This window comes from Amblyraja radiata, chromosome X (genome assembly GCF_010909765.2).
Source record: "Amblyraja radiata isolate CabotCenter1 chromosome X, sAmbRad1.1.pri, whole genome shotgun sequence".
Taxonomy (NCBI): domain Eukaryota; kingdom Metazoa; phylum Chordata; class Chondrichthyes; order Rajiformes; family Rajidae; genus Amblyraja; species Amblyraja radiata.
The window spans coordinates 14,746,838-14,768,472 of NC_045999.1; positions in this window are offsets into that span (position 1 = coordinate 14,746,838).

Genomic DNA, 21,635 nt, shown 5'->3' on the forward strand with positions numbered 1-21,635 from the left:
TATGGGCACGCGCATGGATCCCAGCTACGCCTGCCTCTTTGTAGGGTATGTCGAACAATCCTTGTTCGAGACGTACCAGGGCCCCATCCCCCAACTCTACCTCCGTTACATCGACGATTGCTTTGGTGCCACCTCCTGCACCCACACACAACTTACTGACTTCATCAACTTCGCCACTCACTTCCATCCGGCACTCAAATACACCTGGACCATATCCGACATTTCCCTACCATTTCTTGACCTCACTATCTCCATCTCAGGTGATAGACTTCTGACCGACATTCACTATAAACCCACTGACTCCCATGGCTATCTAGACTACACGTTTTCCCACCCTGCTTCCTGTAAGAACTCCTTCCCCTACTCCCAATTCCTCCGTCTACGCCGCTTCTACTCCCAGGATGAGGTGTTCCACAGCAGGGCATTGGAAATGTCGTCATTCTTCAGGGAACGGGGGCTCCCCTCCCCTACTATAGATGAGGCTCTCACCAGGGTCTCTTCAATACCCTGTAACACTGCTCTTTCTCCCCATCCCCCCACTCGGAACAAGGGCAGAGTCCCCCTAGTCCTCACCTTTCACCCCACTAGCCAGCACATACAACAAATAGTCCTCCGACATTTTCGCCACCTCCAACGTGACCCCACCACTCGCCACATCTTCCCATCTCCCCCCCTGTCTGCTTTCCGCAAAGACCGCTCCCTCCGTAACTCCGTGGTCAATTCTTCCCTTCCCACCCGCACCACCCCCTCCCCGGGTACTTTCCCTTGCAACCGCAAGAGATGCTACACTTGTCGCTTTACCTCCCCCCTCGACTCCATGGAAGGACCCAAGCAGTCGTTCCAGGTGCGACAGAGGTTCACCTGCATCTCCTCCAACCACTTCTATTGCATCCGCTGCTCTAGATGTCAGCTGATCTACGTCGGTGAGACCAAGCGTAGGCTTGGCGATCATTTCGCCGAACACCTCCGCTCGGTCCACATTAACCAACCTGATCTCCCTGTGGCTCAGCACTTCAACTCCACCTCCCATTCCGAATCCGACCTTTCTGTCCTAGGCCTCCTCCATGGGCAGAGTGAGGACCACCGGAAATTGGACAAGCAGCACCTCATGGGCAGTTTGTACCCTAACGGCATTAACATTGACCTCCAATTTCTGGTAGCCCTCTGCCTCCTCCTCTTCTCCCCTTCTCAGCTCTCCCTCAGCCCTCTGGCTCCTCCTCTTCCTTTCTCCTTTCTTCTCCCCACCCCCGAACCCCCCACCCTCCATCAGTCTGAAGAAGGGTTCCGGACCAAAACGTTGCCTATTTCCTTCGCTCCATAGATGCTGCTGCACCCGCTGAGTTTCTCCAGCACTTTTGTCTACCATCGATTTTCCAACATCTGCAGTTCCTTCTTAAACACTAGTTCGATGTTATCTCAGTTTTGCATCCTACACATTAGAGGCAATTTACAGAACTCAATTAACCTGCAAACCTGCATGTCTTTGGAATGAAGGTGGCAAGGGGGAGGTGCAGCGAGACCTGGGTGTCCTTGTACACCAGTCATTGAAAGTTGGTGTGCAGGTACAGCAGGCAGTGAAGAAAGCTAATGGAATATTGGCCTTCATAACATGAGGATTTCAATATAGGAGCAAAGAGGTTCTTCTGCAGTTGTATAGGGCTCTGGTAAGACCACATCTGGAGTATTGTGTACAGTTTTGGTCTCCTAATTTGAGCCTTGTGATTGAGGCGGTGCAGCGTAGGTTCACGAGATTGATCCCTGGGATGGCGGGACTGTCATATGAGGAAAGATTGAAAAGACTAGGCTTGTATTCACTGATGTTTAGAAGGATGAGGGGTAATCTTATAGAGACATATAAAATTATAATAGGACTGGACAAGCTAGATGTAGGAACATTTTTCCCAATGTTGGGCGAGTCCCGAAACAGGGGACACAGTCTTAGAATAAAGGGGAAGCCATTTAAGACTGAGGTGAGAAAATACTTTTTCACCCAGAGAGTTGTGAATTTGTGGAATTCCCTGCCACAGAGGGCAGTGGAGGCCAAATCACTGGATGGATTTAAGAGAGAGTTAGATAGAGGTTTAGGGGCTAGTGGAGTCAAGGGATATTGGGAGAAGGCAGGCATAGGTTATTGATTGGGGACAATCAGCCATGATCACAATGAATGGCGGTGCTGGCTCAAAGGGCCGAATGGCCTCCTCCTGCACCTATTTTCTATGTTTCTATGTTTCTATGAAACTGGAGCACCTGGTGAAAACCCATGCGGTCACAGAGAGAACGTACAAACTCTGTACAGACAGCACCCGCGGTGAGGATCAAATCTAGTGCCAGAGATCTGGGTCCAATCGTGACTACGGGTGCTGTCTGTACAAGTTTGTACGTTCTCCCCATGACCTACGTGGGCTTTCTCCAGGAGCTCCAATTTCCTCCCACATTCCAAAGACGTCCAGGTTTGTGGTTTAATTAGCATGGCAAAATTGCAAATTGTCCCTAGTGTGTGCAGGATAGCATTAGTGTGCAGGGATCGCTGGTCCGCGTGGACACGGTCGGCCGGAGGGCCTGTTTCGATGCTGTATTCCTAAATTAAATTAAACCAAACTCTTTTAGTGATATTAAAGCAACTGGAGGTGTGGGGAACAAAGGCCATTTCTCTGAAGAAGGGTCTCGATCCGAAACGTCACCCATTCCTTCTCTCCAGAGATGCTGCCTGTCCTGCTGAGTTACTCCAGCTATTCGTGGCTATTTCACTATTATCACTTTATCCAATAGTAATGACAAACAAAGCCAGAGAATACTGGAATTACTCAGCGGGATGGGCAGCAACTGCAGGGAGAAGCAGTCACTCATTAGCTCCAGCCTCCCAGGCAGCTTGACATTGTCTCCAACACAACAGGTCATGACAGACCTAATTTCCCCGACCCTTCACTCATCTGTGGAACATCTACACACAAGGACCTCGGACTCTGATTTATTGAATATAGCTCTGCCTTCAACACTGTAATCCCACCTAAACACGGACCTGCCCATCAGCACCCCTCCTCTGCCACATCGATGTCCTGACCCACAGACCACAACCAGTGATGATAGGTGACAAAATAACCTCCACAATCATTCCCAACATCACAAGGAGGTGTTCTCAACTCTACATTTGCAGATAACATCACTGTAATGGGCCAGATAGAGTTTAGTTTAAAGATACAGCATGGAAACAGGCCCTTTGGCCCACTGAACCTGGGCTGACCATTGACCCCGTACACTAGCCAACATACCAGGCACATTTTACAATTTACAGAAGCCAAATTAACCGACAAACCCGTCCGTCTTTGGCCTGTGGAAGAAAACCGGAGCATCTGGGAAAAAGCCGCGTGGGTCATGGGGAGAACGTGCAAACTCTGCAAAGACAGCACTCAGACTCAGGATGGAACCTGGGTGTCTGGCGCTGTAAGGCAGCAACTCTACCGCTTCACCATTGTCCCGCCCCATCTTGAATAATGATGAGACGGACTACAGGGAGGGATTGAATGTTTAGGAACATAGTATTGACAACAATCATCCCTCAATGTGGGCAACGCAAAGGAGATAGTCATTGACTTCAAGCAAGTAGAGTGCGTGCCCCAGTCAGCATCGATGGTGCACAAGTGGAGATGGATGAGACTTTCATGTTCCGAGGTATGAATATCAACAACAATTTGTCCGGAACCAACAGCTATTGCCAGGAAAGCACACCAATGCTTCCACTTCCCCAGGAGACTAAGTCCGTCAGGTCTTCAATTATGTTTCCCAGCTTCTACAGATGCACTGTTACAACCATTCTACCAGAATGCATCGCAGCAATAGCTCTGTCCAAGACCATTGTAGACAACTGTGGATGTCCATCACACAGGCCAGTCTTGCCACCATCAATCCATCCACACTTCACATTGCCTTGGGAAAGCATCCAAGACAATCAAGGACCATTTACAACCCTGTCGTTCATACCTGTCCCCATTCCCGTCAGGCTGAAGATATAAGAGCCTGAAAGCATGTATCACCGTACGTGTGCGGACAAGGTGCCGATGGACGAGAAGCCGGAGCCAAGAGGCCGGAGCCAAGAGGCCGGAGCCAAGAGGCCGGAGTCAAGATGCCGAACGGTTCTTGGCTTTGACCTCCCGTCATACCCAGGAACAGATTCTTCCAGCTCGTTATCACATTACTGATAGTTTTCCCAATCAGCTAGCGTATCGTCCCAATCTCCCAACCTATCTCATTGTAGCTCTTGCACTTTTTACTACTTGTTCTTTCTCTAAGTGTAACGCTATAATGCTGTGACACTCTCTCCCCAACTGTGGTGAATGAAGAAGGGTCCCTACCCGAAACGTCACATATCCCTGTTCTCCGGGGATGCTGACTGACCCAGTTACTACATCATTTCTCTGGTATATTCTGGTGTCTTTCTTTGGTAGTTTACTCTTTGCTCTACCGTTTGTACTTGTGTGTGGCTTAGTTGTACATAATATGAGTTGTCTGGACAGCACTAACGCAGCTTTTCACTGTATCTCAGTACATGTGATGATAATAAACAATATAATACAAGATAGACACAAAAAACTGTAGTGACTCAGCGGGACCGGCAGCATCTCTGGTGAGAAGCATCTGCAGTTCCTTCCTACACACTACAATACAAGAGGCGCCTGTCTATCATGCGATTATTAATTTTTAATAGATTGCTAGCCACATATAATTATTACATGTTTGATAAAATCTGGTGAAGATGAACAAGAGGTGAAAGAAATTCTATCCTTACTCCTCCAGCTCTTTTCTTTCTTTCTTGGATCCAGATGTTATCAGCTGGGGCAGATGTTAGTGCCTGACCTGACTGCCCTTGAACTGAATGTATTGTTAGGCCAGTTACGTGCTTGTGACATGTGAGCAGCGCACATTATCCAGACAAGGGACAATATCAGACCACTTTCCCAGAACCACGTCAGTTCATGTTTTCCCGGCCACCATCAGTAAAACAGCACCCTGACTACATGATGGCAGATTACATCACGATAAATCACTACAATGAATCTTTGCCTCGTGTAGCAGTGCAGCGGGTAGTGCCACTGCCTCACAGGGCGGCATCGTGGTGTAGAGTCGCGGCCTCACAGCGGCAGGCAACCCGGGTTCGATCCTGACTACGGGTGCTGTCTGTACGGAGTTTGCACGTCCTCCCCATGATCCCGTGGGTTTCCTCCCACACTCCAAAGATGTACAGATTTGTAGGTCAATTGGCTTGGTATGTGTAAATTGTTCTTAGTGTGTGTAGGATAGTGTTAAATCGGTGCGGACTCGGTGGGACGAAGGACCTATTTCCGCGGTGTATCTCTAAACTAAACTTTAGATCCTGACCTCAGGTGCAGTCTGTGTGGAGTTTGCATGTTCTCCCTGTGAACACGTGGGTTTCCACTTGTTCTGGTTTCCTCCCACACCCCATGGATGTTTAGTGTCAGTGGAAGTACAGACTACCTTCTGGTGTGCTTTGAGTGGTGCAATCTGATCATAGAAACATAGAAACATAGAAAATAGGTGCAGGAGGAGGCCATTTGGCCCTTCGAGCCAGCACCGCCATTCATTGTGATCATGGCTGATCTTCCCCAATCAATAACCCGTGCCTGCCTTCTCCCCATATCCCCTGACTCCACCAGCCCCTAGAGCTCTATCTAACTCTCTCTTAAATACATCCAGTGACTTGGCCTCCACTGCCCTCTGTGGCAGGGAATTCCATAAATTTACAACTCTCTGGGTGAAAAAGTTTTTTCTCACCTCAGTCTTAAATGACCTCCCCTTTATTCTAAGACTGTGGCCCCTGGTTCTGGACTCGCCCAACATTGGGAACATTTTTCCTGCATCTAGCTTGTCCAGTCGTTTTATAATTTTATATGTTTCTATAAGAACCCACTCATCCTTCTAAACTCCAGTGAATACAAGCCTAGTCTTTTCAATCTTTCCTCATATGGCAGTCCCGCCATCCCAGGGATCGTGAGAATGTGGGCAGAATGGAACTGTAAAGGGGGGGTTGATGGTCGGCATGGACTTAGTGGGATGCAGGGCCTGTTGCTGTGCTACATCGCTCATTCTAACAGTGTAGAATGGTGACAGTTATTCCAACTGTGGTTAATGAAACTGAATTTAACTTGTTACCTGTCACAAACAGTTTGCACGTTTGACACCAGGGCAGGCTGGGCAACATATTTTTAGTTTTAGAGATACAGCACGGAAACAGGCCCTTCAGCCCACCGGGTCCATGCTGGCCAGTAATCCCCGTACACTACACTCGCCTATATACCAGGGACAATTTACAATTTTTACTGAAGCCAATTGATCTGGAGCACCTGAGAAACCCTATGCTGTTTCAGAGAGAAGATGCAAACTCTGCACAGACAGCACCCTTAGTCAGGATTTAGCCCCTGTGTCTGATGTAGTAAGGCAGCAACTCTATCTCTGCGTCGCCATGCTGCCCCGACTTTATTATGAAGAATTACAAATCAATAGAACAATTTTAAATAGACGTATTTGAAATATGGTTCAGATCAGGTAGTATCTGTGAAGAGAGAAACGGGCGTCACTTTACAAATCAATGCCCCACCGACAGCCTGGAAGGTGTGAGCCCTGTGTTTAATGATTTGAGTTTGAGTTTAGTTTAAGAAAGAACTGCAGATGCTGGTTAAAATCGAAGGTAGACATAAAATGCTGGAGTAACTCAGCAGGTGAGGCAGCATCTCTGGAGGGAAGGAATGAGCGACGTTTCGGGTCGAGACCCTTCTTCAGTAAAGTTTAGTTTATTGTCACGTGAACCAAGGTGCAGTGAAAATCTGTTGTTGCGTTCTAACCACTCAGCAAAAAGACAATACATGATTCAAATCTCCAATCAAAGTGCACAGAAACATGATGGATAGAATAACATGAATAATGCTCAGTGCATAATAAAGTCCAGTAGAGTCCAATCAAAGATAGTTCAAGGGTCTCCAATAAGGTAGATAGTAGCTATGAACCACTCCCTAGTTGTTGATAGGATGGTTCAGTTGCCTGATAACAGCTGGGAAGAAAGCGTCTCTGAATCTGGATGTGTGCGTTTTCACACTTCTAAACCTTTTGACGATGGGATAGGGGAGAAGACGGAGTGACCAGAGTGCAACTCGTCCTTGATTATGTTGCTGGCCTTTCCGAGGCAGCGTCAGGTATAAATGGAGTCAATGGAAGGGAGGTTGGTTTGTGCGATGGTCTGGGCTGCGTCCACAATTTTCTGCTCTCTGAAGAAGGGGAGAGGAAGGGCGAGGGGGGGAAGAGAAAACTGCACATGACCGGACCTTTCCCTCTGCACCCACTGCCTCTCCTCCATCACCCACAACGCTCTCCTCTTCACACTGCATCGCTCCGTCCACTTTCCACAGTTCACAGTCAGTTCATATGTTCATAAGTTTTAGGAGCAGTATGAGGCCATTCAGCCCATCAATACAGCATGGCTCATCTATCTTTCCCTCTCAACCGCATTCTCCTGCCTTCTCCCCATAAGCCCCGACACCCTTATTAATGAAGAAGCTATCAATCTCCAGGTTCTCTAAGGCCAGTTAGTTATAGAGTTATAGTTATGTAGCATGGTAACAGGCCCTTTGCATATGATGTCCCATCTATATAGTCTCACCTGCCCACATTTGACCCAAATCCTTCTCCATACTTCTATAAGATCACCCCTCATCTTCCTGCGCTCCACGAAATAAAGTACTAACCTGCCCAAACATTCCCTATAGCTCAATTCCTCAAGTCCTGACAACATCCTTGTAAATCGTCTCTGTGCTCTTTACAGCTTAACAATATCCTTCCTTCAGCAGGGTGACCAAACTGAGCACCATACTCCCAATACAGCCTCACTAACGGTTTGTAGAACTGTAACACAATATTCAAAATTCTATACTTAATAGCCTGACTGATGAAGGCCAATGTACCAAAAACCTTCCAGACCACCCCGTCTACCTGTGGTGACATTTTCCTAGAACTATATGCCTGCACTCCGAGATTCCTCTGCTCTACAACACTCATCAGAGCCCCGCTATTCATTGTGGGTCCTGGGTACACTCGTCCATTCTCATCCAAATCAACCACAAACAGCAATGGGTCCATCCCTGATCCCTGAGGCACACCACTAATCACAGGCCTCTGAAAAACAACCTTCAACTACCAGCCTCTGCTTTCTTCTATGAAGCCAATTTGCTCTCCAGCTGGCGAGCTCTTTCTGGATCCCATGCGATCTCACCTTCCAAACAGCCCACCATGTGGGACCTTATCAAATGCTTAGCTGGTAAAACACGAGAGGCAGGGAGAAGGAAAAACAGATGGAAAAGGAAGATGCAAGTCCCCAGGGAATCAATGAATCAGGGAATCAATGGGCTGAACTGGGAACAGAAGATTCACCGACCTGTCTGAGAGACTGGATAGATCAACAATTTGGATGAGAATGTAGAAGGCATGATTAGTAAAGCCCCTGTCCCACTTACGTGTGCTTGGCACGCAAATAACGCGACCACGAGCCGCGACGGTCCCGCGAAGGTAGCGCGCGATTTCATGCGCCCGCACAGCTGTCTGGAGCGTGTGATGTCATTTGAAGATGGACACAAAGCTGGAGTAACTCAGCGGGGCCGGCAGCATCTCTGGAGAGAAGCAATGGGTGACGTTTCATGTCGAGACTCTTCTTCAGTGTGAAAAGAAGGGTCTTGACCCAAAACGTCACCCATTCCTTCTCTCCAGAGATGCTGCCACGACAGGCCGTTGGCGCGCAAAGATTTCGTTCGGTTCAAAACTTTTGGAGCGCCGCACGATGTCGCACACAACTACATACCCCTCCGCGCTTCTCAGTGGGACCGGCCCTGCGCGGCCATGTTGGCGCCTCAAAGCCACCACAAGGTCGCGTAATTTACATGCCAGGGACACATAAATGGGACAGGCCCTTAAGTCTGCAGATAACTCGAATGTAGATGGTATCATGGGCAATGAAGATGGTTGTAAAAATGCTGTTGCTCACATTTCCATTGAACTGTGGTGGAACACAGTTGCAGCCTGAGGATAGCATGGTCCAAGAGGGGCTGAAAGTCCAGGGTCAGGACTGTGGGCCGATTGGAGGCATCCGGCAGAGCAACTTTGTTCAATACAAGGACACAAAGGAAAACCTCATTGAAACATCGAATAATGAAAGGCCTGGATATAGTGGATTTGGAGAGGATGTTTCCACTAGTGGGAGAGACTAGGACCAGAGGGCCTCAGAATAAAAGAACGTTCCTTCAGAAAGGAGATGAGGTGGATTTTCTTTAGTCAGGGTGGTGCATCAGTGGAATTCATTGCCATAGGCAGCTGTGGAGGCCGAGTGAATGAATGTTTTTAAGGCGGAAATTGACAGATTAGGGGTTATGTGGAGAAGGTAGGAGAATGGGGTTGAGAGGGAAAGGTTGCATGGCAGAGTAGACTTGATGGGTTGAATATCCTAATTTTGCTGCTATAACTTATGAACATGAAGGAAAAAGAGACTGCAGTGTGAGCAGCAATGCAGTGTAAAAATAATACTGAATGACTGGAGGGTGACTAATGTTGTGCTTCTATTTAAGAAGGGTGGCAACGAAAATCCTCGCAACTATAGACAAGTGAGTAACATCTGTGGAAGGCAAGTCACTCGAGAGTATTCTAAGGGATAAGATATATATGCACCAGCTTCTCATTTTCATCCTACAAACAGTTTACAATTTGCCTTTATCATCGTTACATTTTTGCATATTTTTCATTCATTATTCTTTATCTCTCCACATCACCGTCTATATCTCTTATTTCCCTTATCCTTAACCACAGATATAACCATATAACCATATAGCAATTACAGCACGGAAACAGGCCATCTCGGCCCTACAAGTCCGTGCCGAACAATTATTTGCCCTTAGTCCCACCTGCCTGCACTCATACCATAACCCTCCATTCCCTTCTCATCCATATGCCTATCCAATTTATTTTTAAATGATACCAATGAACCTGCCTCCACCACTTCCACTGGAAGCTCATTCCACACCGCTACCACTCTCTGAGTAAAGAAGTTCCCCCTCATGTTACCCCTAAACTTCTGTCCCTTAATTCTGAAGTCATGTCCTCTTGTTTGAATCTTCCCTATTCTCAAAGGGAAAAGCTTGTCCACATCAACTCTGTCTATCCCTCTCATCATTTTAAAGACCTCTATCAAGTCCCCCCTTAACCTTCTGTGCTCCAGAGAATAAAGACCTAACTTATTCAACCTTTCTCTGTAACTTAATTGTTGAAACCCAGGCAACATGCTAGTAAATCTCCTCTGTACTCTCTCTATTTTGTTGACATCCTTCCTATAATTGGGCGACCAAAATTGTACACCATACTCCAGATTTGGTCTCACCAATGCCTTGTACAATTTTAACATTACATCCCAGCTTCTATACTCAATGCTCTGATTTATAAAGGCTAGCATACCAAAAGCTTTCTTTACCACCCTATCTATATGAGATTCCACCTTCAAGGAACTATGCACGGTTATTCCCAGATCCCTCTGTTCAACTGCATTCTTCAATTCCCTACCATTTATCATGTACGTCCTATTTTGATTTGTCCTGCCAAGGTGTAACACCTCACATTTATCAGCATTGATGAAGGGTCTCAACCCGAAACGTCACCCATTCCTTCTCTCCAGAGGTGCTGCATGTCCCGCTGAGTTACTCCAGCTTTTTGTGTCTATCTTCAGTTTAAACCAGCATCGGCAGTTCTTTCCTACACATTATGTCTGCTCCACTGTGAAATCTCCTCAAGGTATGTCTACTTTGAAGAAGTTCTCCTCCTATGTGCAACATCCTCTCTCGCTGCTCACCTTCTGTGATTCCTCCTGCACTGTCTTCCAGGGACCACCGAAGCAGCTGCTGAGGACCCGTATCTCTACTCCAGTCCTCCACAGGCTTCCACCAGCGACTCCGTCGATCCTCACCTCTCCACCGCCCACCAGCGGGCCAGAGCTATTGCCTCACCAGAGTTCCAGGTTCAGCACCGGGCCTACAGCGTCCATGATGCAGACTACCACACCATGTGGTCTGACTCTGCTGGGTCCCACTACCCCATCCGGGTTCGCCACAACGTAGAGTTTTTCTTCCGTTGCCTCTGCCTCCATGCCTTGTTCTATAGGACAGAGTCCTCACCGCCCAGTGATGACCCCTTCTCCCATCTCTACCTGTCCCTCTCCTCTTTTGGACTCCACAAAACAACCTTTTTATTTCTAACTGCCGGCGTGACTTCAACCGCATTAACTTTTCCACTTCCCTTACTACTCTAACCTCACCCCCTCTGAACGTACAACCCTTACATACGTACAACCCTCCACTCACTCTGCAGCAACCCTGACATTATAATCAAACCCGCCGACAAGGGAGGTGCCATGGTAGTCTGGCGCGTTGACCTCTACCAGGCATAGGCAGCTCTCAGACACCTCCTCCTACTTATCCGTGGACCATGATCCCACAGATGAACATCGGGCCTTAATCTCAAACACCATTACTGATTTCATCATTTCCGGCTGTCTGCCTTCCACAGCCTCCAACCTTATCGTTTCCTAGCCCCGCACAGCCCAGTTTTACCTTCTCACCACAATCCACTATTACAACTGTCCTGGCAGACCCATTGTTTCTGCCTGCTCTTGTCCCACGGAAATTATTTCCACGTACCTCGACTCCTATCCCCCTGGTCCAATCTCTCCCGACCTATGTCCAAATACCTCACATTCCCTTCGTCTCTTTAATGACTTCCGCTTTCCGAGCCCCCACTCCCTCATCTTTACTATGGATGTTCAGTCACTCTACACCTCCATCCCCATCAGGAATTCCTTAAAGCCGTCTATTTCTTCCTCGACCGCAGAACCATCCCATTTCCCTCCACTAACACTCTACTCTGCCTAGTCCTCACCCTCAACATCTTCTCCTCTGACTCCTCCCACTTCCTCCAAGTCCAAGGCGTAGCTATGGGCACCCGCATGGGCCCCAGCTATGCCTGCCTCTTTGTAAGGTACGTTGAATAATCAGTGTTCCAGGCTGCACTGGCCCTATCCCGGAACTCTATCTCCGTTACATTGATGACAGCATTGGTGCTACCTCCTGCACCCATGCAGAACTCATGGACTTCATAAACTTCACCACCAATTTTAATCCTGCACTCAAATTTACTTGGACCATCTCCGACACCTCCCTCCCCTTTCTTAATCTCACAGTCTCCTTCTCAGGAAATAGACTATTTATCCAGCACTTTTGTCTACCGTCTATTACAAACCCACGGATTCCCACCACTATCTCGACTACACTTCTTCCCACCCTGCTTCCTGCAAAGACTCTATCCCCTACTTCCAATTCCTATGTCTACGAGGCATCTGCGCCCAAGATGAGGTGTTCCATACTAGAACATCCAAGATGTCCTCATTGTTTAGGAAATGGGGATTCCCTTCTCCCATCATAGATGAGGCCCTCACTCATGTCTCCTCACTACTTCTTAGCTCTGCCCTTGCTCCCGCTCCCCCTAGTCGCAACAGAGCTAGCGTCCCCCTAGTCCTTACCTTCCACCCCAACAGCCAACACATAATCCTCCAAAATTTCCACCATCTCCAACGGGATCCCACCATTAGCCACATTTTACCATCCCCATCCCTTTCCGTATTCCACAGAACCATTCCCTCCGCAACTCCCTGGTTAACTCATCCCTTCCCACCCCCTCCCCAGGTATCTTCCCCTGCAATCGCAGAAGATGCAACACCTGTCACTGTACCTTCTCCCTCGACTCTGTCCAGGGACCCCCACAGTACTTTCAGGTTAGGCAGAGGTTCACTTGCACCTCCTCCAACCTCATCTACTGTATCCGCTGTTCAAGATGTGGACTCTTATACATCGGCGCGCCAAACGCAGACTGGGCAATCGTTTTGCGGAACACCTTCGCTCAGCCAGCGTGAACCAACCTTATCTCCCGGTTCATATAACCATATAACCATATAACAATTACAGCACGGAAACAGGCCATATCGGCCCTACAAGTCCGAGCCGAACAACTTTTTACCCTTAGTCCCACCTGCCTGCACTCATACCATAACCCTCCATTCCCTTCTCATCCATATGCCTATCCAATTTATTTTTAAATGATACCAACGAACCTGCCTCCACCACTTCCACTGGAAGCTCATTCCACACCGCTACCACTCTCTGAGTAAAGATGTTCCCCCTCATGTTACCCCTAAACTTCTGTCCCTTAATTCTGAAGTCATGTCCTCTTGTTTGAATCTTCCCTATTCTCAAAGGGAAAAGCTTGTCCACATCAACTCTGTCTAACCCTCTCATCATTTTAAAGACCTCTATCAAGTCCCCCCTTAACCTTCTGCGCTCCAGAGAATAAAGACCTAACTTATTCAACCTTTCTCTGTAACTTAGATGTTGACACCCAGGCAACATTCTAGTGAATCTCCTCTGTACTCTCTCTATTTTGTTGACATCCTTCCTATAATTGGGCGACCAAAATTGTACACCATACTCCAGATTTGGTCTCACCAATGCCTTGTACAATTTTAACATTACATCCCAGCTTCTATACTCAGTTCCTGGACACTTTAATTCTCCTTCCCATTCCTACACAGACCTTTCTGTCCTCGGTCTCCTCCATTGTCAGGGTGAGGCTAAACGCAAATTGGAGGAACAGCATCTCATATTTTGCTTGGGCAGCTTATAGCCCAGTGGTATGAATATTGATTCCTCTCACTTCAGGTAGCTCCGGCATTCCCTCTCTCTATCCCTCCCCTACCCAAGTCGCCCTAGCTTCTCATTTTCACCCTACAAACAGCCTGTTTCCTTTATCCGTTACTTTGTTATATATCTTTCATTCATTGTTCTTTATCTCTCTACATCATCGTCTATATCTCTCGTTTCGCATATCCCTAACCAATCTGAAGAAGGGTCTCTCCCTGAAACGTCACCCATTCCAGAGATTCTACCTGTCCCGCTGAGTTAATGAGTTGGATGTGAATGTATAAGGCATGAGTAGTAAGTTTACAGATGACACTACAATAGGTGTTGTAGATGGTTATCAATAATTGTAGCAGGATTTTGATCAGCTGGCCAAGTGGGCTGAGGTGCGGCTCATGGAATTTAATGCAGTTAAGTGCGAGGTGTTGCATGTGGACAGTGAAAAGTGGAGCTCTGGGGACTGTTGTAGAGCAGAGGGATCAATGAGTTCAGGACATGGTTCTCTGAAAGTGGCAGTCACTATCGTGGTAAAGAGGACTTTTGGTACATTGGCTTTCACCAGTCAGGGTATTGCGAAGAGGAAAAAGGCACAGAGTGCTGGAATAACTCAGGGTGTCAAGCAGCATCTCTGGGGTCAGTGACTTTATAGGTCAGGACACTTATCCAGCACTTGGTGTCCTTTTTTTGTAAATTAGCATCTGCAATCGTCTCCTATTGAGTATTGAAGTTGGGACGTTATGTTGCAGTTGCACAAGATGCTGGTGAGGGTGCATTTGTAGTATTCTTCAGTTTTGATCATTACGCTGGAAAGAATGCAGAGAAGATTTATGAAGATGTTGCCGGGGCTTGAGGGGCTGAGATATAGGGAGAATTTGGGCAGGCTAGGTCTATATTCTTTAGGCCATAGGAGGATGATGGGTGATCTTATAGATGTGTATAAAATCATGAGAGGAATAGATCAGGTGAATGCACAGACCCTTTTACACAGAGTTTGTGCAACCCGATGTCAGAGGTTTAAGGTGAGAGGGGAAAGATTTGAGGGGAACCAGAGGGGCAACATTTTCACACATAGAGTGGGTGAGTGAGTGGAAGAAGGTTGCTTCACCTGGGTTTGCTGAGAAGACCATGGTGGGTTTTGTTGAGGATACCAGTGCTTTGTGTTTCCTGTGTGGCGTTCCCGCCTCTCAGAGACGCAGATGCCTGGCGGTGGAGTTGGCGCTGGAGAACACTAGATGCTTCTGAGTCAGCAAGGAGTAAGCTTTCTAAATCAGGCCCGAGCTAATTTAGGGAACGTCCTAATTTATCACGAAGGAGAAAGTCTCTCCCAGTCCTCAAGCTGCTGCAATAGACTCCGAGCAATAGACTCCGGCTGCGGGGAAAGGTTTAAAGACTCAGCTGGGATCTAAAATGGAGCGATTTCGATCCTTCATGAACGCCCCCCCCCCCCCCCCCCCCCCCTCCCCTCACCTCCGGCCACACACCTGGCCCTGTCTGCTGCCGCTTCATTCTTGCTGCTTGCACGGCGGGGCTGGATGGTGCGTAATGCGCTGAGTGAGCAGATCAAGCCCCAATCTTAGTGAGCTGAGCTCATCAGCTGAAACCTGATGCCCAAGGAGCCTGATCATCCTCCTTCTTCAGACTCCAGTCATCTCCCGCGTTCCACAGGGTCTAAATCAGTGGAGGCTTTCAGCCCAGACCCAGACTGCCCCTCGCACTCTCCTCCATTCTGCCACTTATCCTCATTCTGCTGCCGTGGAGCTAAATATCACAGCAGCATCAGGCAGGTGTGAACATGTGTGCAGGAACAAGCCGCAGATGCGGGTTTATACCAAAGGTAGACACAGAGTGCTGGAGTAACTCAGCGGACCAGGCAGCATCTCTGGAGAAAAACGGTGGGTGACATTTCAAGTCAGAACCTTTCTTCAGATTAAACGTGAGGGGGTGTGGGGGGTTGGAAGCAGCCAGAACAAGGTTCAGGACAGAACAAGCAGAGGTTCAGGACTGGATCCACATGTTGAGGATCATTACTGGTTGTTATAGAGGCTCCAGGTCTGCTGATCATTGCCTCACTTGTCTCACTATGTCAGTAAAAGATAAAACACTGGATGAACTCAGCGGACCAGGCAGCATCGCTGGTGGCAATGGCCCATTGACGTTTGGACTGTCTGAAGAAGGGTCCAGACCCGAAATGTCGACTGTTCATTTCCTCCATAGATGCTGCCAGACCCGCACAGTTCCTCCAGCACTTAGTGTTTTGTTCAAGGTTCCAGAGCCTGCAGTTCCTTGTGTCTCCACTGGCTTATGTCAGGTGCAGTTGTCAGAAAATGTCAGCTGTGGACAAGATTCTGACCTTCTGTGGTGAACAGGTGGTGATAAAGAGTGTATGACTTGTCGCAGGGTGAGGGGGAGGGGGGGAGGGGGGGGGGGGGGGGTTGGAGATTGGAGATTGGGAGACTTCTGGCACAAAGGAAGCATGGTTAATACATTTGATCGCTTGGAGCTTTCATTCGATCACAAACTTGTCTCAATCTCACAATTTTGGGCGGTATCAACTATTTGTGCTCAAGGGCCTGTTTCTGTGCTAGACACCTCTGACTGTTTAGTTTAAGTTTAAATTTCTTTAGAGATACAGTGTGGAAACAGGCCCTCTGGCCCACCACGTCCCCTCCAATCATCGATCACCTCATACATTTGTTCTATCCTACACTCTAGGGACTCTAGGGACAAGTAAGTAAGTAAGTACGTTTATTGGCCAAGTATTCACATACAAGGAATTTTCCTTGGTGCTCCGCCCACATTTACAGAAGGTAAATAACCGACAAACCTGTAAATCGTTGGAACGTGGGAGGAAACCAGAGCACCCAGAAAAACCCAGGCGGTCAAGGGGAGAACGTTCAAACTATGTGCAAAGAGCTCCCCTAGTCAGGATCGAACCCAGGTCTCCGGTGCTGTAAGGCAGCAACTCTAACACTGCGCCACCGTGCCACCTCTCGTGTAAGGTTGTGGATTGACTGGATGGCAAGCATCATGGGAGAAGTAATGGTGTTGGCCATGACAGTTGTGACGAGCCCACTGAGTTAGGCGGTTGTGGGTACAGAACTGGCCCCAGAGGGCCGTAGAGTGTCACTGACATACAGTGTGGAAACAGGCCCAACTTTCCCATGACGACCAACATGTCCCATCTGCCTGCATTTGGCCCATAGACCTCTCAACATGTCATATCCATGTATCTGTCTAAATGCTTCTTAAACAAATGTGACCAGGTAGTTGTGGAGGGAACGGTCTCTGCAGAATGCAGAAAGGGGTGGTGATGGGAAGATATGACTAGTGTTGGGATCCCGTTGGAGGTGGCAACATTTTGGAGGATTATGTGTTGTATGCGACGGCTGATGGGGTAAAAGGTGAGGACTAGGGGGACTCTGTCTCGGTTGCGACTAGGGCGAGGGGGAGATATTGGGCATCGATGAGACACAAGTGAGGGCCTCATCTCTAATGGGAGCGGAAGCCCCGTTCCCTAAACAATGAGGACATCTCGGATGTCCTGTAAAGAACACCTCATCTTGGGCGCAAAGCGGCATAGATGGAGGAATTGGGTGTAGGGGATAGAATTCTTATAAGAATTCTTATCCCTTCATCTTAAACCTATGCACTCTGGTTCTCGATTCCCCTACTCTGGGCAAGAGACTGTGCGTCTGCTCGATCTACGTATTCCTCATGATTTTATACACCTCATCCTCCTGTGCTCCAGGGAGTAGAGCACCAGCCTGCTCACTCTTCCCCTTTAGCTCAGGCCCTTGAATATTCCCCCCGCATTCTCGATAACATTCCCAGATTCCACTACTCGCCCACAATTAACCCACCAACCTGCAGGTCTTAGATATTAGTGTATTATTGTCACGTGTACTGAGATACCGAGATTTGTGTTTCTTATGACACTTGCTAGATTAATTTCCCCCCTGGCGTGCTACCCAGTCTAATCAAATCGTACCACAAATGAGTACAATCAAGCCATTCATAACTACACAGATGGGATGTGGGAGAAAACACAGCATTCGAGGAAACCCCACACAGTCACGGGGAGAACATACAAACTCCACACAGACAGTACCAGAGGTCAGGATTGAACTCAAGCTGCCTCACTGCTCCCCTACTCCCTTCCTCCTGTTAGTTTCAGAAACAATATCTTGTATCTTCAATCACAATCACAATAATACTTTATTAGCCAAGTATGTTTTGCAACATTCCAGGAATTTCATTTGCCAAGTCAGTCATACAAATAAAAAGCAACGGAACGCACAAAATACATTTTAACATAAACATCCACCACAGTGACTCCTCCACATTCCTCACTGTGATGGAAGGCAAAAAAAAGTTCAAATCTCTTCCCTTAGCTCTCCCGTGGTCGGGGACCTTGAGCCCGCCATTGACGGCACAATCTTGATTCCCGTAGTTGGCGGTGTTTGGGCCCTCCACATCGGGGCGATCAGCTCCTGCATTGGGGGGATGTCAGCTCCCCTGCGCTGGCGATCAGACTCCGGGTCGGGGCTGGGGTCAAACCTTCCGCATCGTCGGAGCTCCTGCCCAGGCCTCTCTCAAGACAGCGAGCTCCCGATGTAAAGTCCGCAGGTGGAGCAATCCCAGGCAAGGGATCGACACCGATGTTAAGTCCATGCCCAGCAGTGGGGTTCAAGTCAGTCCAAGGAGGCCTCCAACCGGAAGTGGCGGCACTGTGATACAGCTGCGGCTCGCCTGCAGTCTGTCTGTTTTTACTTTTTATGTCGGTTTTTTTTGTCTGGTTTAGTAATTTTTTTGGTTATTAGGTGGTGTTATGTGTGTGGGGGGAGGGTGAAAGAGCTTTCTGTCTCTCCCTTCGGGGGAATGCGACTTTTTGTCGTATTCCCCTTCTCTTCCCCCGTCTGCGCTGAGGCCTAATGGCGGAGCTGGCGACCTCCAACCTGCGACCGACCTCGAGGGTCCGGAGGTAGAGCCAGCCAGGACTCACCAACGCGAGGCTGGCCGTCTTCGAGCTGTGGCGACGTCCGGGTAGCGGCACGACTCGGCGCTCCGGTGAGGGCGAACGGTGCGGGGCTGAGACACTCCTGTGCGGCCGGCACGGCTACTGGCTGGAAGGCGCTCCCGAGCGAGCAGCCTGGTGCGGAGCTGAGACACTCCTGTGCGGCCGGCACGGCTACCGGCTGGAAGGTGCTCCCGTGTGAGCAGCCCGGTGCGGGGCTGAGACGCTGCCTTGTGGGCGGCCCGGTGCGGAGCGGAGACGGTGCTACGGCGGCTGAGGCGGCGGCGACCTGGATCCTGGGCTCGGCCGCGGGCCGGTGGAGGACAATGTCGGGAGCTCGCAGGTCACTGGCTGGTGCCTGTTTTCCGGAGCACCCGTTGCAACAGCTGCGGGCAGCTTCGACCACCCCCCGGGCCGCCATCGCCCGGTGGGGTATCGCCTCGGCGCAGAGGGAGAAGAGGAGGGAAGAGACAGTAACTCTAAGACTTTTGCCTCCATCACAGTGAGGAGGTGTTTGGTGAACTCACTGTGGTGGATGTTAATTTGTGTTTATTGTGTTTTGTTATTATTACATGTATGGCTGCAGGCAACAGCATTTCGTTCAGACCGAAAGGTCTGAATGACAAATAAAGGTATTCAATTCATTCAATTCATTGATGGTAGGCCGTAGAACGACTGGAGATGCGATCTGAAAAATAATCACATCTCCAGCAAGGTAAGAAACTGAAAAAAATGTTTCCCCCTCCCCCCACATAAACAAACCGGTGAATATTTACACAAACTTTTAACACACACAAAAAAAATTTAAAAAGACAAAAAACAGACTGCCAATCGTGGTCGGATACAAGGTGCAAACACGCTCCATTTTTGTGGTCGGGGCAGAGCTCCTGGCAGTCACTGTGCCTCTCAGTTTTGACATGTAACTCTGCACAACTAACTCCCCAGGAGAATGCCCATCTCATAGGATAAGTTGACAGGATATTGGATAAAGAAGCAGAGATTCAGTCTGCAAAATAAATAAAGTAGGTAATTTCCTCATATATTGAGATCAGAAAATTTCACTGTTTTGAATGACCTTTGAAAAAATATTATCGAATTGGAATCCATTAAATTAACCAAAGGGAAGGTCTAAACGTTCCTAGAACATAGAACAGTACAGCACATCACGGGCTCTTCAGTACAAACCTGTACGTCTTTAGTGTGGTAGGAACCTGAGATCCCAGAGAAAACTCATGCAGGTCACGGGGAGAGCATGCCAACTACATACAGACAGCACCCATAGATAGTCAGGATTGAACCCGGATCTCTGGGTTCATGACTGAAAATAAGGCAGCAACTCCACCACTGCGCTCCCGTTTTCAATGCCACAAACGTATCTGCTTCAAATACCACCCCCACATCACACTCTAGGCACTTATCACTATCTGTGTGAAGAAACTTGTCCTGCACTTCCTTTAAACATTGCCCTCTCACCTTAAAGCTATGCCCTCTGGTCTTTGATTTTTCTATCCCAGGCGAAAGGATTCTGACTGACTACCTACCTTTGCCTCTTAATAATTTCATCTACTTCCATTAGGTCTCTCAGGATGCAAGCAGAAGCCTCCATGTGGCGCATCCCGGGCAATGCTGATAACAGAAACTGTAGCACAGTGACTGACTGAAGTAGCCAATTCTGCAACCACCGACCGTCAACTGTCACTGACCGACCGGAAAGACGTGATATGGAAGATGGCCGGACATGAGGAAGAAGAAGAATTAGGTCTCCCAGTAACCTTCAGCAATAAAAAAAACCCAATCCAAGTATGTCTGACCTCTCCCTGTAGATAATACCTCGTAATCAAGACATCATTCTGGTAAACCCCTTCTGCACCCTTTACACAGCCTCCACATCTGGGGCGACCAGAATTGCATGCAATACTCCAAATGCAGTCTAACCAAAGTCCTATAATGATCTATCATAACTTCTTAACTCTTATACTCAATGTCCTGACAAATGAAGACAAATACATCATATCTGCCTTCCTTACCACTCAATCAAACTCTAACAGAGGGCAGTGGAGGCCAAGTCACTGGATGGATTTAAGAGAGATTTAGATAGAGCTCTAGGGGTTAATGGAGTCAAGGAATATGGGGAGAAGGCAGGCACGGGTTATTGATAGGGAACGATCAGCCATGATCACAATGAATGGCGGTGCTGGCTCAAAGGGCCGAATGGCCTCCTCCTGCACCTATTTTCTATGTTTCTATGTTTCTATCGACATTTGTTGTCACTGTCAGCGAGTTTCGGACGGACATCCACGGTGTTAAGTATCATGCCATTAATTATATATTTTCTTTTAGTTTAGTTTAGTTTTGAAACAGGCCCTTCGGCCCACCTAGGTCAGCGATCCCTGCACACTAACACTAGACACACATGAGGGACAATTTTATATTTATACCAAACCAATTAGCCTATAAACTTGTACGTCTTTGAATTATGGGAGGAAACCAGAGCTTCATCGAGAAACCCCACGCAGGTCATGAGGAGAACGTACAAACTCTGGACAGACAGCACCCATAGTCAGGATTGAACCTGGTGCTCTGGCGCTGTAAAGGCACCATGCCACACATCCTTATGTTAGACCTCCCAAATTGCAACACCTCACACATGCTTGAATTAACCTCCATCCATTTCTGTAGGTAATGCCGCTATATCCCGCTGTGTAATTTGACGGGCTTCCTGGTGTTGTTCCCTTGAACTCGAGGCATTCGTTAGCAGTGAGAAAGTGAGAAAGTGACGTGTTCCTGTCCAGATAGGCTCATGATGTCAGAAGTCCCAAAGCAATTCATAGCAATAAAGA